Source organism: Oryctolagus cuniculus, chromosome 15, assembly GCF_964237555.1.
Source record: "Oryctolagus cuniculus chromosome 15, mOryCun1.1, whole genome shotgun sequence".
Classification (NCBI taxonomy): domain Eukaryota; kingdom Metazoa; phylum Chordata; class Mammalia; order Lagomorpha; family Leporidae; genus Oryctolagus; species Oryctolagus cuniculus.
Genome location: NC_091446.1, coordinates 43,383,619 through 43,410,769, shown reverse-complemented (window position 1 = coordinate 43,410,769; position 27,151 = coordinate 43,383,619). Strand labels below are relative to the sequence as shown.

The window sequence follows — 27,151 nt, the reverse complement described above, 5'->3', positions numbered from 1 at the left end:
ACAGAACCTGTGCAACCACACTGCAACCGTCCTGAATCAGTGCTCCACCCAGGAGCAGGGAGTGGTGCTGTCAGGCTCCCAAGCCTCCACAAAGCTTGTCAGGAGCCCGTGTTCTAGTATGGGATATACCAGCACCCAAAGCACAAACCACTCAGCTGCTCTAAGCCAAGTTTCAGGTTCAGAGACGGCAAGTGACTGGCACAAGATCACATAGCCAGGGTAGATAACTAGGTCTGGACAACAATCCAACCCCTGTCAGGTCATCCTTCTGAGAGGCTGAACCACCCCTCACAGAAGGTCCCTAAAACCCTCAGAATAAGTGCCCTCTAAGTCAAGCATTCCCAAGGAATATTGCAGTGTTACGAAAACCCTTAAAGTACTGCTGAGAACTGAGCAAAAGCCAAACAGAAGGGCTTTATCACTCTGCTCTTGTGGCTGCCATTGGTCTGAATTTGCACAAGGAGCCTCTTGTCTCTGTGCTCCCAGGCAGCCCTTGAGCAGCAGTAGCCCAGGAACACCGAGGTCCTGGGCCCAGGCCAACCAGAGCTGAGCTCAATAGGCTTAAAGCAGGCGGCTGTAACACTCCTTTATCAAACACTCGGCAGTGCCAGAAACACAATTTTGCGCACACTATCACGTATCTGTGCAACAAACAGCAGGGCCAGTGTGAGCCAGGGGTTTACTCCTCCACCCTGCATGACACCCTGATTTTTGCGATCCCCACAGCAAATCTTTTTCATTTGCACTGAAGTGAAGGGACTGTGGAACCCACCTCTCCCTCACTGCTCCCCCAAAGTAGCCAGGAAGCAGCCAATAGTCTGGGATAATAACACTGCTTACCAACAGCCACAGGCCTGCCAGGCCACACTAAGCTGCCAATCATACACTCTTGCTGATAAGCTTTCAAGGAGAAGTCATCCTGAATGGCCTCATGCCATCCAAGGGACTTGAAAGCCAATACGGTAGCACCCCAGAGTGGCCAACGTCCAAGAGCAATTTCTGTTCAGCCTAGAGGCTTCAAACAAGGAGGTGCCCTGGGTACGGAAAGGCCCAGCTTAGCCTGATGCCTGCTTAATGCCACACATCAAATCTCATCAACAAAGATTCCTTGAGTATCTGCTAAACCATGTCCCACTCCCACTCCCATGGGCCCCAGCCACTAAGCCCAAGCCCCCACGTCAGGCTCAGGCAACACATAGATCCCCCAAGGGTGCTATGTAACAACAGCACTCTATTTACAACTACAGTCACTTAACACGTGAGTTATTTGTTGTTTTTTTTTTTTTGATTGATTGATTGATTTGAGAGGCAGAGAGGGATCTTCCATCTGCTGGTTCACTCCCCAAATGGCAACAACAACTCGGGCCAGACCAAAGTCAGGAACCAAGAGCTTCATCTGGGTCTCCCACGTGGGTATAGCGGCCCAAATACTTGGACTGTCTTCTGCTGCTTTCCTAGGCACATTAGCAGTGAGCTGGATCAGAAGTGGAGCATCCGGACTCAAACCAGTGCCCATATGGGATGCCAGCGCTGCAGACAATGGCTTAACCAACTGTACTACAACGCTAGCACCTATTTGTTGCTTTTTTAATAAAAAATCAAGGAAAAAGTACCCAAAAACACTGCAGATTTTTTTATAAAATGATTTCATTTATTTATTTGAAAGGCAGAGTTACAGACAGAGAGAGGGAAAGACAGAGACAGAGACAGAGAGAGAGGTCTTCCATTTGCTGGTTCACTCGTCAAATGGCATCAATGGCCGCAGCAAGGCCATTATGAAGCCAGGAGCTAGGAGCCTATTCTGGGTCTTCCACATGGGTGCAGGGGCCCAAGCACTTGGACCATCTTTTACTGATTTCCCAATCCATAAGCAGAGAGCTGGATCAGAAGAGGAGAAGCTGGGGCATGAACCAGCACCTATATGGGATGATGGCTTAGCCTACTGCGCCACGGCGCTGGCCCTGAGCATGGCAAACATTGAAAGAGCTACACAATTTAAGAGCAGGGCGAAAGTCATCCCTCAGGATGCTGACCACGCCTGAGGATGCAGATGTAGGGACACGAGTTTCTGAGGTCTCTTTCTAAGGACAGAAGATGTAGTCTAACACCGAATGAGTCCTAGAGCTGCACCCTGCAGCAACTGGCTCCAGCTTCTGTCGTCCTCTTCTCCAGCAACAAACTGGGCTTACATCCCTCCTGGTGTCACAGTGAAAAACCAAGTGAGAAAAAACAAGTCACTGCTCCATCATAGTGTATGGCACAGAATCAGTCACCCCATTAATACTCTTTGCTTGCAACACTTTTAAAAAACTTCCTTTCTGGCCGGCGCCGCGGCTCACTAGGCTAATCCTCCACCTAGCGGCGCCAGCACACCAGGTTCTTGTCCTGGTCGGGGTGCCGGATTCTGTCCCGGTTGCCCCTCTTCCAGCCCAGCTCTCTGCTGTGGCCCAGGAGTGCAGTGGAGGATGGCCCAAGTGCTTGGGCCCTGCACCCCATGGGAGACCAGGAGAAGCACCTGGTTCCTGCCTTCGGATCAGCACAGTGTGCTGGTCGCAGCGCGCCAGCCGTGGTGGCCATTGGAGGGTGAACCAACGGCAAAAAGGAAGACCTTTCTCTCTGTCTCTCTCTCTCTCTTACTATCCACTCTGCCTGTAAAAAAAAAAAAAAAAAAAAATTCCTTTCTTCCCTATTGAACATTCCTATTCTTTTCCTGATTATTAATTTCTCAAATTCTTTCAAAATTAACAAGTTGGAGCTGGCATTGTGGGCAGTGGGTTAAGTCACTGCTTCCAATGCCATCATCCTATATTAGAGGGCTAATTGAAGTCCTACCTTCTGTACTTCCAGTCTACCTCACTGCTAATGTGTCTGGGAAGGCAGCAGAGTATGGCTCAAGTAGTTGGGCCCCTGCCACACATGTGGGAGACCTGGATGGAGCTCCTGGCTTCAGCCTGACTCAGCCCTAACTACTTCACCATTTGGAGTGTAATATAAGCTCACTTACTCACAATCTCTCTCCTCCTTTCACTCTTTCAAGTAAATAAATAAATATTTAAAAACAACTAACAGTCCACAAATCCTCTTATTTCAGCAATTTAATGTCTGCTAAGGGTAGAAAACTTCCAGTCCTCTGTGTCTGTCAGTTCTGCATCCATGGACTCACCCGATAGTGAAAGTACTCGGGGAAAATAAATTGCATTTGTACTAAACATGTATTGGCTGTTTTCCTTGTCTTCACTCCCTCGACAACTTACTGTGACAACTACGCACATAGGATTTACATTGCACTAGGTTTTATAAGTAGTCCAAAGTGATTTAAAGTGCATAGCTATAGTATAATCTATGGAAGGATGTGTGTAGGCTATATACTAACAGTTCACATTTTACATAAGAAACTTCAGCATCCTTAGGTTTCAGTAGCCTGGGGAGAGGGAGGGAGGTCCTGGAACTAATCCTCCAGAGATACTGAAAGCCAACTGCTATGTCATTTGCTGGTCACTCCACAATCGTTTGTGACCTTCACTTAAAAAAAAAGAAAGACCCACTAACTACAATACTAATGTAATACTTACAATTAAAAAGGTAGTTCATTTTGAAGACACCAGTTCTAGGTATAAAACTGTGGATATTTTAAAATTCCCCCCAACAATTCTACATTTAGTAGGCTGATTGTCTGAATAGTTTATCAGTGGGAATTGAAAATGGAGGAATACAGATTCAAGACTGTGGTAGACAAAATCATCACCCCAAATTCCACAACCTAACCCCCAGAACCTGTGAGCATATGTGACCTCACAGGGGTCACAGGGTGTGGCTGATGTGATTCAGTAAGGATCTTGAGATGGGGAAGAGCAACCCGAGTTATTCCCATGGGACCAATCCAAACACGTGGATCCTTCAAACCAGGGAACTCTTCCTGGATTTGACCACAAGAGGAAGGATCAGAAAGAAGTCAGGGAAAGATGGTGGAAAGGGACCTGAGCCCAGGAACACTGGTAGTCTCTACCTACTATAAAAGCCTCGCCTAAAGCCTAGATTGTAACCCAGGGAGGCCCATATCCTGACCTGCAGGAGCCTAAGATAATAAATGTGTGTCATTTACAGCACTCAACGTTGTGGGGATTAGCTACAGCAACAATAGAAAACTAACAGAGAGAAAACACAAGTTTGTTAACTTATAATTTTAAATCTTTCCAGAGGGTCTGCATCTTTACTGTATTTGCACTGCTGTAATTTTAACTCTTCCTTAGGCTTTCTCCCTTCCACACCTCACCCAATCCTACTTGTGTGTTCAGGAACTTCCTCAAGAGTCACCTCCTAAGGAATGATTTCCACTTTTTTTTTATTTTTTATTTTTGCCAGGCAGAGTTAGACAGAGAGAGAGACAGAGGGTTATAGACAGTGAGAGAGAGACAGAGAAAGGTCTTCCTTCCGTTGGTTCACTCCCCTAATGGCCACCACAGCCGGTGCTGCACCAATCCGAAACCAGGAGCAGGGTACTTCCTCCCGGTCTCCCATGCGGGTACAGGACCCAACCACTGGGCCATCCTCCACTGCCCTCCCGGGTCACAGCAGAGAGCTGGACTGGAAGAGGAACAACCAGGACTAGTACCCGGCACCCCAACCGGGACTAGAACTTGGGGTACCAGCGCTGCAGGCAGAGGATTAGCCAAGTGAGCCACAGCGCTGGCCAATTTCCACTTTTGGGCTCTCCCTGTCACTGATTTTAAGCTGTCTGTATGTGGTTTGGTTTGGTCCATGCCGTTGGATGGGAAATTCTCTAGAAACAAATCTTAAGACACTTGTCAGTGTAAACTCAACACCCCTTAACTAGCTTGGTGTATGCTTAATGATTGTAAGTGCTTTACTGGATAGCATTAAAGCCAAGCCAATTGAGTAAATCCTGTTTCAAATTAACAGTCTCCTGTTGGGGTCAAGACAGTTATGATCTCCAGCATATTATCCAGATATCCGTTCCACAACGGTGGAAATCACATACATATAACTTCTCTGGCCTCACAAATCACAGCCAAGAGTTCAGAGTTTAAATCCTTCAAAATCACAAAGGATGCTGATTATCAAGAAACACAGCTTAAGAGCTCCAGGGCATCAGATTTCTAGTTTGAATCCTCCAGTTGGTGCTGTAAAGATTCTGAGTTATATTTAAATGAGACTACTGGCTATAATATTGAAATTAGACCTCCTGCCTTCCACCAAGTTAAACATGTTGGTTTTCCCAACAGGACATCTTATAATCCTTTCAACAGGCCAGGAGGCAAGGTCACAGCACAGTTGTTACGACTGAGATTAAAAACAATCTAAAATTCTAACTCTGCAAGTGATGACTCTTTCAATGGCAATGAACCAGGAGAGGAGACAGAGCAAGATTTGACAAATGCTCACATACTAAAGGCTGCAGCCACTAAAGCCAGAGCAAGCAGCCTTTGTTTTAACTTCTCAGCAGCATTCTGTTACACAGGGGGTCATTAGAGCTTTTGCCATTCAGTAATAGTATTTTCTACTGTTCAATCAGAGACAAAAGTACTGAAGGGGCTACACCCTGTCTTTCAATCAGGCATTCTGTATAACTGATGACTTAATAAATCCTTATCCAATCACTGACAAATGGCAGACAGTGAATTCTTCTTGGTTATTTTAAACCAAAACCCATCATTAAATTTTAATTCTTGTTGTTGTTTTCATTGTACAGTCACATCTATTCAGGTATAATCTGCATGCAGTAGTCTACCCTTTTCCGTGTGGAAAGCTATGAATTTTGACAAACACATAATTACCACCACAATCAAGATACAGAACATTTCATTCATCCCAAAAAGTTCCCTGTGCCCTTTACAGTCAATCTTTTCCCACATCGTCTGCTCCTGGCAGTCACAGTCTGTTTCCTGACTCCACACCCCTCCCTTTTCTAGAATGTCATTTATATGGAATTACACAGTATGTACGAAAGGGTTTGGCTTATCTTACCTAACAATGCATTTGAGATACATCCAAATAATTAAGTTGTTCTTTGACAGAGATGTGCAGTATCCCACTGATAAACATACTAGTTTGTTTATGTATTCACCAGCTGAAACACATTTGGGTTTTTTCAAGTATGGACAGTTATTTTAAAAGCTGGGAGCAGGCATTGTGATACATTGGTTAAGCCACCACTTGGGACACCCACATCTCATATTGGAGTGCAGGATTCTAATGTCTTAAAGACTATACAAGGTATGCGGGAATGGACCATAAGATAGGTGAGTCTTATAGAAAAGTAGAAAAGTTATCACGGGGGGCTGGCATTGTGGTGTAGCAGGCAAAGCCACCACCTATGACACTGGCAACCCAAATGGTCGTCAGTTCATGTCCTGGTTGCCCCACTTCTGATCCAGCTCTCTGGTAATGTGCCTAGAAAAGCAACAGAAGATGTCCCAAGTGCTTGGGCCCCTGCTACCCACATGGAACATCCAGATGCAGCTCCTGGCTTCAGCCTGGCTCAGCTCTGGCTGTTGCAGCCATTTGGGAAGTAAACCAGCAGATGGCTGATATTTTCTCTCTGTTTTTCCTCTGTTCGTAGTAACTCTTATCTGTCAAATAAATAAACTTAAAAGAAAGAAGGAGAGCAGAAGAGAGGGGAGGGGAAGAAAGGAGAGGGGAGGGAAGAGGAGAGGGGAGGAGAGAAGAGGAGAGGGAAGAGGAGGAGAGGGGAGGAGAGGAGAAGAAGAAGGAGAAGAAGAGGAGGAGGGGAGGGGAGGGAAAAGGGAGAGGATAGGCAAGGGGAGAGAAGTTACCACTGGGAGACATAGGAGAAGCAACCCAGTTCAAGGAGTGAACCACACAGTAGCAGGTGATGGTTCAAGTACTTGGGTCCCTGCAACCCATGTGGAAGGCAGGAGTTCTAGGCTCCTGATTTCAGCCAGGCCCAGCCCTAGCTGTTGTGAGCATTTGGGGAATGAAACAGTAGATGGGGGTTCTCACACTCTCTCAAATAATAACAATAAAAAGAAATCAAAACATTAGAAATAATAGCTTAGAGGCTTTTGTGTGAACAGAGGTTTTTGTCTCTCATAGATAAATATGTAGGAGTGGAATTGCTGGCTTATATGGTACATATATGATTTTCTTTGTAAGAAAACTACCTGCTTTAAAGGCAGCTGTACCATTTCACATTCCGATCAGCAATGTAAAAGAGTTCTAGCTGCTCTTCTTTTGTCAGAATGTGGCATTACCCAATTTTGTCTGTTCTTAACCTTTTAATAGGTGTACAGTAGTATCTTACTGCTGGTGGGGTTTTTTTGTTTTGTTTTGGAGGGGTTAACTTTGATTTTGAAATTACTCTAAACCAACATAGAAAGCGAAAGATAGTATAGGGGTTAGCACTGTGATATAATGGGTTAAGCCGCTGCCTGCAATGCTGGCATCCCTCATGGCCATTGATTTGAACCCTGGCAGCTACACTTTTGATCCAGCTCCTTGCTAATGCACCTGGGAAAGCAAACGAGATGACCCAAGCAATTGGGCCCCTACAGCCACATGCAAGACTGGGATGAAGCTTCTGGCTCCTGACTTTGGTCTGGAAGAGCCCTGACCATTGTAGCCGTTAGGGAAGTGAACCAGCAAATGGAATCTCTCTCTGCTTTTCAAATAAATAAATGAATAAATAAATCTTTTTTTTTTAAAAAAAAGGAAAAACAGTGAAGTGTTCCCATGTATGCTTCACCCAGCTTCTCCTCCGTCCTCCGGATCTTACATAATCACAATACAATTATCAAAAACAGAAACTTGACACTGAGTACCATGCAATTAAATAAAATATGGGTCTGTTTAGATTTCACTTGTTTTTATGTGTTCTTTTTTATTGCATATAGTTCTGTAAAATGTAATTGTATGTTTAGATTTGTATAACCATGACCACAATCAGGATATGAATCTGCTACATCAAAGCATGTATATGTTGATAAACATCTGCTGGGGACTTTGATAAGTGATGATGACTTTCTTTTGCCCTTTTCCCTGGCCAAGTTAAAAACCAATGATCTCTTCTCAGGCTGCCATGTGCAAACCACAGTCAACGGAGAAGTTCACCCATCCATCCTGTTCATTTTTCCTTTATGAGAACAGGATGGAACAGTGAGCAAAAGAACAGATCTTGCCTTAAAGAAAAAAAAAAAACTTAGGGTAGGACAGACACCCATGCAATTATAAACTATGAAAAGTACTTTTCATGAATAAAAAGTACAATAAAAGATTACACAGAATAGGCAATTACCCATGTGAAGTTACCTTAGCACCCATAGGCCCCCAAAAAGTTTTCTCCATCCAGCCACCACAGGGAGCCAAACTCACCACAAGAGTGCCTACAGTTCCACAGTTCCAGAAGTCTTCTATATAGACAAGCCACAGTGAGATCCCAGCAGACTGGGGCACACAGGAACCACCACTGGCTTCTGGCTAACATCTGGTCATGACCCTCTGCTCTTGTCAGAGGGACCTATACTTACAACACCTCTCCTAATAGCCTATATCTAGTTTTGTTATTAATCCCTAACACTATCTGTTCCCATGCATCTCTCTCTCTTCTAAACCAATAGTCCCAGTAGTCTGATTCATCTCTGTATCTCCTGGCATCTGTTCCCCAGTTCCCACACACACAGTAGGTAGTCAATAAATGTCTTGAGATTACACAAGGTGTGACTCAGATTATAATGTTCACAGTAGGGCTTTGGGGGAGTAGACTGTAATATGAGTGGGTTTCAACAGGAAATCCACCAATGGGAGGCATGGGACAAGCAATCCAGTTCAAGAAATGGAGCACAGTGTACATAAATCTAACAACAGGATGCCCGGGCACCTGAGAGAGGATGGGAACAGGACCAGAGGATATGGCAGGAAACAGACATGGTCATGCACACTAAAGCTCAGGACCACCCTAGCCTGGCACCTGTTGGGAAGCCAAGCAGACACACTGCTGGTAGAGAAGGGGCTAGGTAAGGGTGAGCTCTGGCTATACGACTTTGTTTGAAAAGGCATTTGCCAAGAGCTGGGCTAGAGAAGACCAGGAACTCAAAAAGCAGCAAGCAATTGCAACAGCTGCAAAGGCAGTCAGCTAGGAAATCACTAAGAAATGAAAGCAACTAGGGGGAAAAAAATCTCTCAGAACACAGGTAGTTAGTTATACATATGACTGGCTTTTTCCCCCGACAGGCTCTAATCTTCCCTAAACTATCAGGCTCCATTTCCAAATCCTCTGAACACAACGACTGGCCTGGGTAGACCCCTCCTGCAAGGCCTCTTGGGCCAGCCAAGCGAAACTCGCAGCCATGGCTCTCAGCTCTGCACTGGTGGAGCCCCCACACATAGAAACTGTTTATATTTAGTGATTAGTAAGCCCAAGAATCTCTCAAACCAAATCACTGAATGCTCTGCAATTTTAAAGTCTCAGAAAATGATTCCAGCCTTTGTTTCCAAAACTACCAGCAGTTGCAGCATCACCACACAGCCTGGATCCAAGACTCTTCATAACCAGGACGCTGAGCTTTGCCACCTGCCACGGCCCAGGGTGCTCTGTGGACTTCTGAGAAGAAGGCAGGCCCTGCAGCCAGCCAGAACCCCCCTCCCGGAACATCTAGGAGTTGTGAGATCCCATACAACCTGCAATATACCCCCAAGATGAAACAAGGATGCCCTTGTACCAATTTCGCTTATAATTTTTCTATTACACCCATATGTGGGTAGAAAATGCTACCATTATGTTGCTGTTTGCTAAACACACTGAGCTCCTCAGATTCAAGGTGTGAAGTACCAGCCAGTCCCAGTCACACAGGTTCAAGCTACACCAACTGTTTCAGCTCTCACTGTGTAATGAAGGTTTCCACAGAGAAAGACTAGCTTCCCGGTCACACCATGCACTGCAAGGTAAAACAGAACCTGGCAACTCTAAGAGGGTCAGTGGCTTCTGAGCAAGACAGCGACACAACTGCCCTTCTGAGCTCCTGTGGGAAGGTCCCCAGGATTCGATGCAGGCCTCTGTCCACCGCAAAGACCCCAGCTGTGGCTCCCAAACCAGTGCCCCCTCCTCCCACAACAGCTCCTGTCTCCAAAACTGCCTTCTCTGACCCTATCCCAAATCAAAACGGCCCTATCTCAACCATTCCAGTTAGGAAACAATCTACAGTGTGAATGACACAAGGGCTTCAAGGTCATAGACAACACGTTAACACCCCCTCCCAGGCTCTCGCTCACCCAAAAGCTGCATAATAATTAACAGTGAGGATAACACTGAAAATTCATTAAGCACATACTCTTCAATTTAGAACATTATCATTCAGCTTTATACTAAACTCAAAATGAAGCCACATAAGCCCAAACTGCTGAATTGTATTTAAAATCATTTTTAAAAATACAAGATACTTCTCACAGATATTGCTGTTATTTCACATCAGACACTGGAACTGGGTTATTCTGCAATGGCACAACACTGCCAGAAATCGGCAGAGACTGCGTACAAAATGACCCCAAAGGAAATGTTACACACCCTATGTATTTTAAATCACAAAGAACAACTATGACTCAAAGCTGAGTTTTAAAATCTCATTTGAATCTCAACTCTCCTCCTACCCAAGAAAAGGAAACATATTGTTGAGTTCAAAAGGCCCAAACAAGATATCAAAAAGCTCAATGTGAACACCAAATAAAAGAGATTTTTTAGAATTTATCTACAAATGCTAAAACCACAGCTATGCCGCTGCCTACATGCCACTGTGTTTTATCGTAGGTATTTCTGCCTGATGCAGTCTAAGTGAAATGCCCATTTTTTCCTAGCTATCCAAAGAGCAAGGAGAAAGGACCTAACTTGTTGGTGATTATCAACTGCTATAATTGAATGTGTCAAGAAAATCCTCCAATTCATGTTTTGTTAATGATATTTGGAAGTGGGGTCTTTGGGAAGTAATTAAGATAGGTCCCCCATGATGGTGTTAGCAGCTGAAAAAGAGGAAGACAGACCAAAGCCAGACCACTCACTAGGTCTTGCCATCTGATGCCCTCCATCATGGCGACACAGCCAGAAGGCCCTTGACAGATGTCTGAGCCATTTTCTCACACTTCTCGACTTCCAGAAGTCAGAGCCAAGTACACTTCATAGATTATCTGGTTTCAGGTATTGATCTGAACAGAAAACAGAGTAAGACATCAAACCTTGGTATGACACATCTTAGAGACTGCTAAATGCCTCTTAATATCCATTCTCTTCTCTTCCTAAATTACAGAACCCCCAGCTGGTTTATTGTTGTTGTTGTTGTTATTTGTTTTTCTAACTGATAACCAGCATAGGGATCTCAGCTTTCAAGCTCTTGCAGCAGGGTGTGGTAACCCGGCTGGGAGTTAACCCAGCAGTTTTCAAAGAGTGGTCCAGGGCCGCGAGAGCCCCCAAAGCTTTTTTTAGATAGTCCCTGAGGCCAACATGGTTTTCAAAATAATACTAACACAGTATTTGTCTTTTGAATGCTCATTCCTTGCTGAGTGCACAGCGAGGTTTCTGAGGCCACTTGACAAATGGTAACCACAACAGCCTGCGTGCAGCAGCAGGCTGGACAGTTCAGTTGTCTTCTGATGAACAGATACTAAGGAGACTTACAGAAACGCCACGGAGACACAGTCTTCTCACAGTTGGAAAGTCGTTATTTTTCATTAAAAATATAATTTATGCACATCTGTAATGGATTTATGGTTATTTTTAAATGGATTTTTAAAATTTCTCATTTGATTTCTAATATGGAAAATACATGTATTTGCTTCCAACAGCTGTTTAAAATTTCGTGGCTTAAAAATAACACATATTTATTATCTTAGTTCTGGAGGTCAGGAGTCTAAAGGAGGGTCTTACAGAGCAAAAGTCAAGGTGTGGGTAGGCTGGGTTCCTCCTGCAGGCAAGAGAGAATACATCCCTTGCAGAACTCTGAGTTTGTGCTCCACCTTCCAGAAATAGTATCACTTTTTTTTAATGATTTATTTATTTATTCAAAAGTCAGAGTTACACAGAGAAAGGAGAGGCAGAGAGAGGTCCTCCAACTGATGGTTCACTCCCCAACTGGCCACAACGGCCGGAACTCTGCCAATCCGAAGCTAGGAGCCAGGAGCTTCCTCCAGGTCTCCCACATGGGTGCAGGGGCCCAAGCAGTTGGGCCATCTTCTATTGCTATCCCAGGCCACATCAGAGAGCTGGATTGGAAGTGGAGCAGCCGGGTCTCAAACCCACATCCATATGGGATGCCTGCAGGCCAGGGCGTTTAACCCGCTGCCCCACAGCGCCGGCCCCATAGAAATGGCATCACTTTGACCTCTGCTTCTATCCTCATGTTGCCTTCTCTGTGACCCTCTGCCTCCCTCTTACAAGGACTCTTGACTATATTGGGTCCACCTGGCTAGACCCCATGTCAAGATTCTTAACTTAATCACATCTGGAGTCTCTTTTGCCTGGTGAAGTCACATGTTCACAAGTTTCAGGGATTAGAATGAGGATATATTTGGAGGCCATTATTCTGCACTGCTATAGGCTATATACAACCCATACAAGTAAAACTCCTTGGGGTCCTCAGTATTTTTTAAGTTTATAGAGGGGTCCCAAAATCAAAACATTTGAGAATCATTGGTTTAGCATTTGAATAAGAGTAAGCTGGTTATTAAGTGGGAAAAGGAAAGCTCAGAAAAATTAAGTGATTAGCCAAAGTCACACAGACTGTTGATTGAACTTCAACTTGAGCCCATGCAGTCTGGCTACCAATCAATCTAGTGCAGATCCTTCTGTGCCATGAGGCCAACCATCAAACATCCAAGAGTGTAGCAAAAGTGAATAAAAATTATTCCGTGGGAATTTTTCTAGGCATCAAATAAAGAGTACAAAACAAGTAAATATTCAGATGTAAACTTGGTGGGCAGGAGAGAGAACAAGTTGGAAAGGAAAGCATTTAAAATAATCCAAACTTTTCAAATCTTTATTTAGAAATATACTAATTTATTACCTCAAGTGAGAAAGGAGGTCAATGACGAGATTGGCCAAGTGCTCCAGGGTTGAGGCAGAGACACACACCTAACTATACTCAGTCCACAGGTACACATTTATTGATCAGTGCCCTGAGCCTCAGGAACTAGGCACAGGAAAGCGCTGTATGGGGTTAGACCTGGAGACCACAGCAGATTCACAGTCACTCACAATACTGATGTCAAGCCCCAGTTGTTAACAGTCTAACTGACTGTGACATCTGAAAGATCACCTTCTTGTGCTGTCTCTCCCAGCTGTTTTGGTGTGACCAGAATCACAATTCCACAATTGGAAAGAAACTGCACTCAGCCATACTCTGTTAAAACCATGCTAATGATCCAAATCACAATCTTCAGAGTTTACAATAAAATAAAAATATTTACAATAAAAGAGAAGATCTAGAAGGCGCAAAGGGCCACATACAGTGTTCTCAAATGAACAGCCTACACCAAGCCAACAGAACCAGAGGAGGGGTGATTGGGTCCCCGTCCCCACCCCTGAGAAGTGTACACTTGTGAATGACAGCTCCTGCCCAAGTGAAGCTTCTCAAGTACTCAGCTAACCCAACCATTTGGAAAGTAAAAACCAGCAGAAGATGCTGAACTGAGAGCCAACAAAAAACATATTTAAGGAACTACAAGGAATTTGCTATCCAAGGTAGAAAGAGCCCCAAACTAGCTAGTTTGATACCAACATTTTCTACGTGAACATATGAGGCTAATGCCTATGAAATTTTTCAGAGAACCTCTAGTCACAGAACTCAGTATTTTTTACAAAAAGAAGAAACGTGTAGCCTGTCTTATGATTACATTAGTATCCCTCTAACCTACAAAACATAATCTGCTGTTTAGAGACATCCTAATGTGTCATTTTCATCACAAAACCCCTGCACACACCTGTCAAATCTGTACAGCCTCTAAAAAGGTCTATAGGCACATATTCTGCTACAGATTAATTGCTTGACATTAATTTTAAAATAACTCTTTTCATGTGCCAAAGCCTAAGGCAACTTAACATTTTGTAGACCAAAAATTTCATGCTGCTTTCTACGCCTATTAAGGAGATGTAGAATGTAAGGACATGGAGCTTACAGGAGATGAAGCTGTTAATTCACAACAGCAAACATCTATTTTTTGCACGCCACAACTAAATCTTTTAAATCCAGCATCCCATATAGAAAGAAAAATGACACTTTGACAGAATACAGATTAGAGGTATAATGAATTTATGCTGATAAGTACTCTGTTCTAGTGAGTTATTTCAAGAATAGTAATTCTGATTCCCAAGGGAGTAAATGTTCAATAGATTAGCCAGAAAAAGAACTTGGACAAAACTGCATAGATATACTATGTGGTATGAATACAGATATGGCCTAGTAGTTTTCAAAGAGATCACTATTTCGGTATTTTCTTTATCCTTAGGTGAAATAAATGAAAGCAATGTACATGTAAAGTATGAAGGATTTAAGAACATTGGTAAAGGCATATTTTAAAAATCATCTGAGGAGCTGGTGCTGTGGCATAGTGCGTAAAGCCATCGCCTGCAGTGCCAGAATCCCGTATGTGTGCCAGTTCGAGTCCCAGATGCTCCACTTCCACTCCAGCTCACTACTACACCCTGCGAAAGCAGTAGAAGATGGCCAAGTCCTTGGGCCCCTGCACCCACATGGGAGACCCAGAAAAAGCTCTTAGTTCCTGCCTTCAGATCGGCGCAGCTCCAGCTGTTGCAGCCAATTTGGGAGTGAATAAGCAGATAGAACCCCTCTCTCTTTTTCTCTGCCTCTCCTTCTCTCTCTGTGTAACTCTGACTTTCAAATAAATAAATAAATCTTTTTTTAAAAAAATCACCTGGGCACTCATGATTCAGGAATTATGGGCATTAAGTATTCTCAAGGTCCTTCTACTATACTATACTACAATTAAATTCTGAATGAACCACTTTTAAAAACACTTTTAAAAATATTTTATTTATTTATTTGAGAGGTAGAGTTACAGACAGTGAGAGGGAGAGACAGAGACAAAGGTCTTCCTTCCATTGGTTCACTCTCCAAATGGCTGCAATGACCGGAACTGCACCAACCCAAGGAGCAGCTGGGACTAGAATTGGAGCCCATATGGGATGCCAGTGCCGCAGGCGGAGGATTAACCTACGGAGCCACAGTGCCGGCCCCTAAAAATACTCTTTAATAAAAAGTTTTTTTAAAAAGATTTTTCATTTATTTATTTGAGAGGTAGAGTCAGACAGAGTGGGAGAAAGAGAGCCAGAGAGAGAGATCCTCCATCCACCAGCTGGAGCTGGGCCAATCCGAAGCCAAGACCAGGAGTTCCTTCCGGGTTTCCCATGTGGATACAGGGGCCCAAGGACTTGAGCCATCTTCTACTGCTTTCCCAGGCCACAGCAGAGAGCTGGATCGGAAGAGGAGCAAGTTTGACACAAGCCAGAGCCTATGAGGGATACCGGCACTACAGGTGGCGGTTTAGCCTACTACACCGCAGCACTGGCCCCTAAAAACCTACTTTTAATGAAGTGGTTAGTTCCAGGTAGAGAAACAAATACAATGAGAATATGGCAAGAACCATGGACTCAAACCTATGCAAAGAGTACTGAAGGGTAAACGAAGGCTGGAGTTACCTGGGTGGCAACTATGAATATAGCAATGGGACGGGGAGGCTAGCCCTCCAGCTTCCAGCAAGGTAGGAAAGCCCAACCTGGATACCAGGTTTCAGAAGGGAACAAAAGTGGTCCCGGGCCGAGAGTGTCCTCCTGGCCCCAGTACAAATTCAAATCTTGCAAAGTAATACTTCAAGATTCCAGGATATAATTATCAAGGAAATGTTAACATGTAAACAAAATTTACCATGCACACCAAGAAAGAAGCACAAACACAGATTTAAATCATCAAGGATTAAAGAGACTGGTATTATCAAATATAGGGTATGAAATAACTCTGTTGAATGTTGTTTAAAGATTAAAAAAGTTAAAAAATGAATAAGCAAAAAAACTATCAAAATATATTCAGACAGATTTAAAGCGAAGCTAGAACTTATAAAAATAAAAAAGAAATCACTGAAATTAAAAATTCAATAGATGGATTAAACAGAAGACTCAACAAAGCTGAAGAAAGAATAATTGAACTGAAAGCTAAATCTTAAGAAATCATCCAGAATGCAGCAAAGAAAAAACAAAGAAAGCAAACACATTAAAAGACGGGAAGAGTAAAAAGAGATCTAACATCCACTTAATCAAAATACAGAAGACAACAGAGAGTGAAGAAGAGACAGTATTCAAAAGCATCAATATCTGAGAAATTTTCAGAACTGATAAATGGCATGAATCCACGGACACATGCAACACACGGAATACAAACAGGATTTTAAAAAAAAGAGATACATAAATACACTGTAGTGAAACTGCAGGAACAAAGACAAATAGGCAATCTCACAGTAAGTCAAATCTACCAAATAATGGCAAATGAAAGCCCAACAGATGTCCTAATAGCAAAAACAGAAGTCACAGGGCAATACAACAATATGTTCACAATGCTGGAAGAAAATAACTGTTAACAAAGAAGTGTAAGAGTGAAATAAAGGTATTTCAGAAACCAAAATTGACAGAAATTACTACAAAGAAATTGTCAGGAGAGAAAATTCTGAAGGAGAGGACAGGGACAGTGTAGAGGAAGCAAGGAGCAAGAAATGGTTTACATATAAAATTAAACAAATATCTAAACAATAACAAGTCCCTAATTTTTCTTTTTTTTTTTTAACAGATGTATTTATTTGAAAGAGTTACACAGAGAGAGAAGGAGAGGCAGAGAAGAGAGAGAGAGGTCTTCCATCTACTAGTTCACTCCCCTATTGGCCACATCAGCTGGAACTGTGCCAATCCGAAGCCAATAGCTTCCTCCAGGTCTCCCATGTTGGTGGCCTGCTTTCCCAGGCCACAGCAGAGAGCTGGATTGAAGTGGAGCAGCCAGGACATGAACCGGCGCCCATTTGGGATTCCAGCACTGCAGGCGGCAGCTTTATCTGCTACACCACAGCGCCGGCCTCCCTAATTTTTCTAATACAAATTGTCTAATTGTATGGTGAAACAAATAACAGGACTGAAATACTGGAAAGAACAAATAAACACTGAAGGACAAAGCATTCATTAGGAATCCTATGCGTTTTTTATTATTGTGAAAGGGGATCAGAATACCTTATACACAACCAACTTCAAAACTGTTAAGTGTACACAGTGATCTTTTTTTTTTTTATTTTTTGACAGGCAGAGTGGACAGTGAGAGAGAGAGACAGAGAGAAAGGTCTTCCTTTTGCCGTTGGTTCACCCTCCAATGGCCGCCGCGGCTGGCGCGCTGCGGCCGGCGCACCGCGCTGATCCGATGGCAGGAGCCAGGAGCCAGGTGCTTTTCCTGGTCTCCCATGGGGTGCAGGGCCCAAGCACCTGGGCCATCCTCCACTGCACTCCCTGGCCACAGCAGAGGGCTGGCCTGGAAGAGGGGCAACCGGGACAGAATCCGGCGCCCCGACCGGGACTAGAACCCGGTGTGCCGGCGCCGCTAGGCAGAGGATTAGCCTAGTGAGCCGCGGCGCCGGCCAGTGTACACAGTGATCTTGCAGGGTAATCATTTTTTTTTTTTTTTTATTTGACAGAGTTAGACAGTGAGAGAGAGAGACAGAGAGAAAGGTCTTCCTTCCGTTGGTTCACCCCCAAAATGGCTGCCACAGCCGGAACTGTGCCAAACCGAAGCCAGATGCTTATTCCTGGTCTCCCATGCGGGTGCAGGCACTCAAGCACTTGGGCCATCCTCCACTGCTTTCCCGGGCCAGCAGAGAGCTAGACTGGAATAGGAGCGACCAGGACTAGAACCCGGCACCTATATGGGATGCTGGCACTGCAGGCGGAGGATTAACCAAGTAAGCCACCACGCCAGCCCCTCCAGTGTAATCATTATAACAACAGAAATAAAATGTATAATCTCCCAACCAGCAAAAAGAAAAAAAAATTGAATGAGAATATAAACCAACAAGATCTTCAACACCCTCCCCACAAAAAGAAGGAACATTAGCAATGAAAATGGACCACACCCACACAGTTAAAAGAAACTGTCAAACTGTCTTTCCAAAAACAAAACAGAAAGAGAAACAAAATACATTAGCCATACAAGTAAAGACTGAAAAATCTGCTTATATTAAGTCATAAACATTACTTTCCAAAGATGTTCAATCTTACTACAAAACAGAAAAAGCAAATTAAGACAATGATATGCTGGCAATAAAATCCCCCCAGATCCCAAACACTGGTGGGCGGTGAAACAACAGATCAACTGTGACATATTTTCAAAGAATTTTATTGCTAATTTATTATATTATATATAATATATAATTTATTATCATTACACACACATAACAAGTAAATCTTACAACATAATCGTATGAAAAAAAGTGCACACTATACCATCTTCATCAAACTTAGAAACAGATAAAACCAAGCAATATATTGTATGTATGTAGACACACGGAGAGACATAGTAATCGTGTGCTAGAATGGAGAACAATGATTAAAAACACTATTTAGTTCAGCTGGCTTTTATGTTCTAGGTCAAGCTCTTTATCTCATTTCAGACTGGTACTCTGAGCAGCACTGGCCTACACTGTTCAACTCCAGGAAAGGCAGGCCTGTTAACTAATATTCCAAGATCAAAGCCTCAATCAAAAGCAATTCCAGATTAAAGGAAAAGGTCTGGTCCCAAACAGCACTCCCAGGCCTTCCTGCAGCCTTTCTACCAGGTTCATGCAAGTTCAGAGCCAGCAGCACTTGTTTCTGCCATTTTCAGTGACTCAAGTTGATATGATTTCCCTGTGTCCTTTGTACATTACTACCACCCTGGGCCACACTGCTTGCCTCTCCAAGTGGGCTTGGGGGGAACTGGCCTCTTACATTCTCTTTCCTCTTTTCCCCATACCACACTGGCCTTTTGCAGCTGATTTTGCCTGGGAACCAAGTTAGTCTAGAAGTCCCTGGATCGTATCAGAGCCTCAATCTCGGAACAAAGCAAGAGCAAATACAAGGAAGTTCAGATCCAGGAGTTCTTTGAGAATGGGTGACTTACGTGTGTTGTCTTTTCTACACCCTCTGCTGTGCTCTAACTTCACTGTTCTTGAAATTCACAGTCCACAACTCCTTCAGTCCCTGATGTGTTGCCTGGAATAACAAAGGCAGGAAATGAGAAAGGAGGCAACCAGAAGGAACCAAAGCGTCCACTGGGAAAACAAACTCTCTCCTTCAATCAAGTAAAAACTTGACCTTTAAGAAGGACAGGGGCCACCTAAATTAAGGAAAAGCTCCACCTTATAATAAGCCATTTTTCATCTTTATCCAAAACTATTAATAGAAACTTAATGTTTATAAAATTATTATTTATAAAATGCTTTTACATGCATATTCTCTTTTTAAAAAGACATTTATTTATTTGAAAGGCAGACTTACAGAGAGAGAGAGAACAACAGAGGGAATTTTCCATCTACTGGTCCTCAACGGCCAGGTCTGGTCCAATTCGAAGCCAAGAGCCCACAACTGTACTCTGGCCTCCCCTGTAGGGTATCAGGGGCCCAAGTACATGGGCCGTCATCCACTGCTCTCCCAGGAACATTGGCAGAGAGTTGGATCAGACACAGAGCACCCAAGACTTGAACTGGCTCTTAGATATAGGATGCCAGCTTAACCCAGTGTGCCACAACACCATCCCCAAGCCTTAGAATCCTAATTAACAGGCAAGCATTATTTTTAAAGGCAGCAGCTGAAGTTCCCAAAGGGTGGGGCATACCCTCCACCACCATCACCACACCCCCCCAATACCTAGCACTAAAGAAGACGTAAGCCTAGCTCTACGACCCCTTCTTCCAAACTCCTCCATGACACCAATAAGATGATAATGTCAACTTGAACCTCAATATGGTCATTTCTTCTAGCACCAAATATGCTTTCTTAGTCAACAGTCTTGGAGTGGGCTGCCAAGTGATGGAGATATCGCCACAGGATTGCTAACTTTTTAAAATATTTCTTTATTTTTTATTTGAAAGTCAGACTTACATAGAGAGAACAAAAGACAGATAGAGAGCGAGATCTTCCACCTGCTGTTTCACTCCCCAAATGGCCACATCAGCTGTGGCTGGGCCAGGTAGAAGCCAGGGGCCAGGAATTTCATCCAGGTCCCCCATAGGGTGGCAGGGGTTCAAGCACTTGGGCCATCTTCTGCTGTTCTTCCCAGGCCATTAACAGGGAGCTGGATAGGAAATGGAACAGTGGGACTTGAACCAGGGCCCATATGCGATGCCAGCCTGCACCACAACACCAGCTCCAGGATGGCTAATTTACCACAGACAACCCCAAGGATGGGAAATCAGCACCAAGGTAGGTAAGAAGCACCTGCATCTTTTTCACACACCCTCCTTTCATAGGTCATAACTCTAATTGCTAGGCTTATTATTATTATTAAATAGTTACAAACTTTCAGAAAAATTGCAAAATAATAATTCAATGAATGTTCAAGTACTGTTTACCTAGATTCACCTGTGAACATTTAACCCATTTGCTGAATCGTTCACAGGCTCTCTCCACATACACATTTTTAAAAATATATTTATTTATTTATTTATTTTATTTGAAAGAGCCACAGAGAGAGAAGGCGAGGCAGAGAGAGAGAGGTCTTCCATCCGCTGGTTCACTCCCCAATTGACCACAACAGCTGGAGCTGCGCCGATCCAAAGCCAGGAGCCAGGAGCTTCCTCCAGGTCTCCTACACAGGTGCAGGGGCCCAAGGAGTTGGGCCATCCTTCACCACTTACCCAGGCCACAGCAGAGAGTAGAGCAGCCAGGACTCGAATCGGTAACCACATGGGATGCCTGCACTACAGGCGGCGGCCCCACCGGTTACACCACAGCGCCAGCCCCTCCACATACACTTCAGCATTTTTTATTTTCTGAGCCGTATGGAAATAAATGCCATCCATCACGACCTTTTCCCTCCAAACACTGCAAAATTTACTTCCTGAGAATAGGATGTTCTCTCACACAACCACAATGCAGTCATCAACCTTAATAACGGCAATATTTATATAGGACAATCCTTTAATTTACTGTCATGTTCAATTAATCCCAAATGCTCTTTGGGCATTTCCTTTCCCCCCAGTTCAGACTGTAAGAAAGGAATGTTACAAAGGGCATGCAGTCACCATTTTTTGTCTGCTTCCTTTAACCTGGAACACACAGCCTGCCTCGGTCTTTCGTGACGTTAACACACTTTAGATGGAGACAGCCTCTCTCCTTTTTATATTAATAGAAAACCTCCATTTGTGACTTCTGTGACGTTTCCTCAGGTGATTCCGGAGGATTCAGTTCGGGTTGCACATTATCAGCCAGAAAACCACAGAAGTGCCACTGTCTTTTTCCAGAGGTCACACCTCAGACACAAAAAGCCTCCACCACAGACTGATGATGTGCACTTTGATTAACCAACTAATGTGTTGTCCAGTTTCCCCAGTAAAGCATTCTTCTGTCCCTTGCAAGTAGTAAGTAATCTGGCTGGATCCTTTAAGGCCATGCAAATATTTTCTCTCACTAAAGCTTTTCTCTCAGATTTATCATCCATTGGTGATGCTTGCCTGACTTTAATACTGTGGTGGCTACAACACACTGATTGTCCCAACTCCAATTCCCTCCATGTTCCCATGCGTTACTCAGCATCCTACATTATTTATGCATCTATTTATCTATTTATAAGCAGTGCCATACATGAAATTCTATTTTTTTCAATGATTTATCATTTGTGTACTTAATTACTTTGGTGCTAAAAATGTCTCAGATGTAGACAGTGGCAGCTCCTGTCAGCTCACTGCTGTATCTTTGTGACACACTTCATCTTCGTTTTCTTGCTTCTATTTCCTTAACTTGCTGACATTGAAAAAAAAAATACATTCTACGCTCATCTTGTACCTTCTGTGCCTCTGTCCTAAATGCAGACACTTCTTCAAAAGTGCCTGGTTCCCTTCAGTGCAGAATGCTCTGAGAGAACAAGATGTGGTGTCCCATGTTGTACAGGCATTGACTATTTCTGGTGGTTACTTTCAATTTTGAATATTATAAGGCAGACAATTAGAGGATATTTGGTTTGGGTCTGGAGGCTAAGTTTTGGTGGATCCTCTTGATCCTGTCTGGCTTGGTTTTATACTTGATCGAAGCAGGTCTTCGTCAGTTTTGTATATACTCCTCCGATAAGGCCAGTCTGAGGTATACGGTCCATATTCCTGGGATGTGGATGTCTTGGTGTTTCACAGCATGGCTGAAGTGCTGCTTGGCAAGGTGCTCCACCAAGGCTAGGCAGAACCCAGTCTCTCTCAGTAATGCCAAGCACTGGCACTGCCACTCTCCTCTTGGCCTGGCAGCAGCTGCCCCCTGCTAAGCCCCCCATATGTAGGAAGGACCCTCTCCTCCAGCAGCTCTCTCTTCTCCAGTGCCCTTGTTTGCCGGCCTCTGCAGCAGCTCTGAGCTCCAATGTGTGTCTTCTCTGTGCTATGAGACCACCAAGCTCTGCCAGGATTCAGCTCCTTGTACCTCAGCAGCGGAAGAGCGCAAGCAGAAAACTAGGGCAAGCTCAAGTGTCCCCTCCTGGGATCCTCTTCTCTAAAGGACTGCAGTCCTGGCTGCCTGAGGTCGGCTGCCAACTGCCACACAGATGGCTGCCCCGTTTCCTAGCTGTTCACCACAGCGGGGCAGGACCAGCACCACCCACATTTTTCTCTTCATGCCTTTAACATGAAGGCTCTGTTGGGAAGGGTTAAGAATCAAACACTTTAGCATATACCAAATGTCCTTTTTTGAAAAAAAGACTTTATTTATTTATTTGAGAGGTAAAGTTATAGACAGAGAAAGAGAGAGACAGAGAGAAAGGTCTTCCTGTCCTTAGTTCACTCTCCACAAGGCTTCAATGGCCAGAGCTGGGCTGATTGGAAGCCAGGAGCTTCTTCTGTGTCTCCCACGTGGGTGGCAGGGGCCCAAGAACTTGGGCCATCTTCTACTGCTTTCCCAGGTCATAGCAGAGAACTTGATTAGAAGAGAAGCAGCCGGGACTTGAACCAGCATCCTTATGGGATGCAGGCACTGTAGGCGGAGGCTTAGCCTCCTAAGCCACAGCAGCACTGGCCCCCAAATGTTCTTTATTTAAACATGTCAAAAAAAACTTGCTTTATAAAAACCTGTTTTTTAGGAACATGCATGTTCACTTTGTGGCAACAGAAACACTCTGTTGCAATGAGGAGATTCCAAACAAGATGAAAGTGAGGTGCTTCCTCTGGCCTCAGAATCAGCCCTAAAGCCATTCGGATCTGGCTGAAAAGCCCATGAGAGTATTTCAGGCATGGAAAGCCAAGACACTCTGGCAAAAAAAAAAAAAAAAAAAAAAAAAAACCTAAATGAAAGATCTCTGTGAGTGAGATCCCAGTGGAAAGAACAGGTCTTCAAAGAAGGAGGTACCTTTCTCTGAAGGGAGGAGAGAACCTCCACTTTGACTATGACCTTGTCTAAACAAGATAAGAGTCGGAGAACTCAGAGGGCTTCCATAGCCTTGGAAACTCATGACTGGAGCATAGGGAGATTACTGATGCCATAAACAGGAGTGTCAATTTGTAAAGTCAACAACAGGAGTCACTGTGCACTTACTCCTCATGGAGGATCTCTGTCCTTAATGTGCTGTACATTGAGATTTAATGCTATAACGAGTACTCAAACAGTATATTTCACTTTGTGTTTCTATGGGGGTGCAAACTGTTGAAATCTTTACTTAATGTATACTAAACTGATTTTCTGTAAAAAAAAAAAAAAAAGAAATTATCAATTCCCAACTTGACTCTCACTGGGATTAAACATGACAATAGGTCTGATCTGATTTCATCATCATTTAAAAAATCATCTATTATTTTTCACTTTATGTTTCTGTGTGGGAGCAAATGGTTGAAATCTTTACTTAATGTATACTAAACTGATCTTCTGTATATTAAGAGAATCGAAAATGAATCTTGATGTGAATGGAAGGGGAGAGGGAGTGGGAAAGGGGAGGGTTGTGGGTGGGAGGGATGGTATTGGGGGGAAGCCATTGTAATTCATAAGCCGTACTTTGGAAATTTATATTCAATAAATAAAAGTTAAAAAAAAAAGAAAAAAAAAGAAAGTGAGGTGCTTCTATCCCTTTCAGGAGGTGGACACTCACTTCCACCAACAGGCTAGCCGCCATTTTGACACACATATCCAGGACTCTCTCCAACTCCTATTCCAAAAGGCTAAGCAAAGCACCACAGTCTATCAAGCAGTTACCATGGGCTGCTGTTCTTCATTTTTCTTGATTATGTGCATGTCCTCAGGAGCAAAGAGAAGTCTACAGTTCATTTAAACCTTTCTCTGGTATATTTCTAATTCCACTTTGAACTACTGTTGAAAAAAGATCAGGAAATAAAATAGTCAAAACGAAAACTTGCAATCCCAAATACAAAATTAATCAAAATAAAACTGCCAAATAAAAACAGTACTTCCATCACACAGTGAGAAATAATGGATTTTGCCTTTCCTTGCAGAAGCCAGTAGACTTGTGCCCCTCACATGTGGATACCCACATGCACAGTGTCCCAAACAGTGTGCCAGGCAGAAACAGGGAATAGCCTCTTACTACTACTTGTGCAGATTTTTCTGCCTATTAGAAATCCATGTTATAAACAAATAAGTAAAATTAGAAGAAAAAAAAAAGGAGGGAATCCAGGTTGCAGTCCATCTATCTAAATCATATTCTCAAGAGGAATCTTTTGCCTAACAAGTTATGCCTCTCTCTGGTTTCATTCCAGGTCCTCTGGAACTAACACATCAGCATCTGATGTAAATATAATGCCCATTTATCCTGCTGCCCTCCTGTATCCAGGCACGCCCCCATCCAGGACCTCTTCCAACAATCATCCCACAGGTCTCAGTGTCTCCCACAGAACTTGTTGAATTCTGTGTCCACAAGTCACCATATGTCCAGACCCTAATTAAGTACAAATTCTTCTACAGGTGCCCAGTTCTCAGGAAGTAAGTGGGAACCTCTAGGCTTCATAGAATAAGACTTCCATGATCTGCTCCCTGCCCCCTTTTCCATTCCATCTACCAACACTTCATGCCCCACCACCTGTGAAACACTTGTAGCCATTTTGCAGGGTGGGTGTCTGGTGTCAATCAAGATACCACTTGAGATGACTGTGTCCCATCATAGTGTCTGTTCCAGCTCTGCTCCCAATTACAGATTCCTGCTAATGTGCACCCCGGGAAGAAGCATGTGATGCCAAGTATTTGGGCCCCTGATGCCCGTGGATTGAGTCCCTAGCTTCATCCTGGCCAGTCTCAACTGCTGCAGGCATTTGAGGAATGAATAAGCAAATGGAAGATCTCTCTATAAATTAAAAATAAATAAATGTTTAAAGATTTATTTATTTGAAAGGCAGAGTGACAGAGAAGTATATTTGTGTGTGTATATATGTATACATATTCTTTTAATCCTCACATATCCTTTACAGTATTACTTATCATTCCTAATTTACAGATTCTGAGCTTCTCAGGGGCTATGTGATTAGTTCCAGTTCACACCACCAATAAGCAGAAGAAATGTTGCTTAAAACTGAAAGACACACCAGTGAGGCAATCAAGGACATAATCATGGCTGCAACCACAGCCATTCCTAAAAGCATTTCCTTGGCACCAATCTGAACTTCCTTGAGCAACAGTCAGTGTAATCAATCTATGCTTTCCAATGATGTGTACTGTGCTTCTACACCTGTCACATGTAAATCACCAAGAGGTCATGATAGGTCACCCACCAAGGTGACAATCCACTACAGATCTCAATCTATCATCCAGTTTAGTCCTGATGTCCTACAGAACAGCCTTAACACACGTGGCCAAATCAGTAACTCCTACTTTTTTTTTTTTTTTTTTTTTTTTTTTGACAGGCAGAGTGGATAGAGAGAGAGAGACAGAGAGAAAGGTCTTCCTTTTGCCGTTGGTTCACCCTCCAATGGCCGCTACGGCCGGCGCGCTGCGGCTGGCGCACTGCGCTGATCCTATGGCAGGAGCCAGGTGCTTCTCCTGGTCTCCCATGGGGTGCAGGGCCCAAGGACTTGGGCCATCCTCCACTGCCTTCCCGGGCCACAGCAGAGAGCTGGGCTGGAAGAGGGGCAACCGGGACAGAATCTGGTGCCCCGACCAGGACTAGAACCCGGTGTGCCGGCGCCGCTAGGTGGAGGATTAGCCTATTGAGCCGCGGTGCCGGCCTCTACACTCTTATTTAAGGAAGAAAGCAACAGTTTACTGTGTAAATTCTAGGACTTTAGTCTGCTGCTAATAGTTCTAGAAAGAAATATCATCCCTACTGAATCCATGTTTTGGCCACCAATGTGTCCCTACCACAATACATAGCCAAGCATATGAGGGTACTTCAAAAAGTTCACAGGAAAAGTACAATTAAAAGATAAATTTATTATGGTGCAAAAAATTTTAAATCCATGCATTTTTAACAATAAGCATTTTCCACAAACTTTGCTTTTTTCAAAAAGGTCTACTTATTTACTGGAAATGAAGAGTTACATAGAGAGAAGGAGAACTTCTATCCACTGGTTCACTCCTCAAATGGCTATAACGGCCAGGGCTGGGCCATGCCAAAGCCAGGAGCCTGAAACTCCATCCAAATTTTCCACATGGGTGGTAGGGGCACAAGTACTTGGGCCACCTTTTTCTGCTTTAGGCACCCATATGGGGTGCAGTGACATCACAATGCTGGCCCCTCCATGAGCTTTTAAAAGACCACCTCATAAGCATGGGCTCCAAATTTTTGTTTTTACCAAAAGAAACTCATCTCTCAGTTTCATTTTCACGAACTTTTTGAAGTACCCTTGTACCAGAAGCCTTCAATCAACATGGGTGGATGTTCACACCTTGATACAGTACAAAAATGGAGAGGAGAAAAGGTATGAAGAGCTGCCTCAGAAAGGATTACTCACCCCACTGAGGGAAACCTTGGCACCAAACTGCTGT

At 43.7% G+C, this 27,151-nt stretch overlaps 1 protein-coding gene across 11 annotated transcripts in view; it reads right to left on the bottom strand.

Moving 5' to 3' along the window:
• SGMS1 (sphingomyelin synthase 1) overlaps window positions 1–27,151 on the bottom strand; it is a 337,794-nt gene that overhangs the window by 201,051 nt on the left and 109,592 nt on the right. For 6 of the 11 annotated variants that reach the window (XM_051823915.2, XM_051823912.2, XM_051823914.2 and 3 more), the window contains one exon: window positions 19,158–19,249. The exons of 2 other annotated variants lie outside the window; for them this stretch is intronic. The gene's annotated coding sequence lies outside the window, so the exon portion shown is untranslated. Of the gene's footprint in view, window positions 1–11,025; window positions 11,170–19,157; window positions 19,250–27,151 lie in introns of all 11 variants that reach the window. 3 more of the 11 variants (XM_070057669.1, XM_070057670.1, XM_070057672.1) reach the window with 1 other exon arrangement.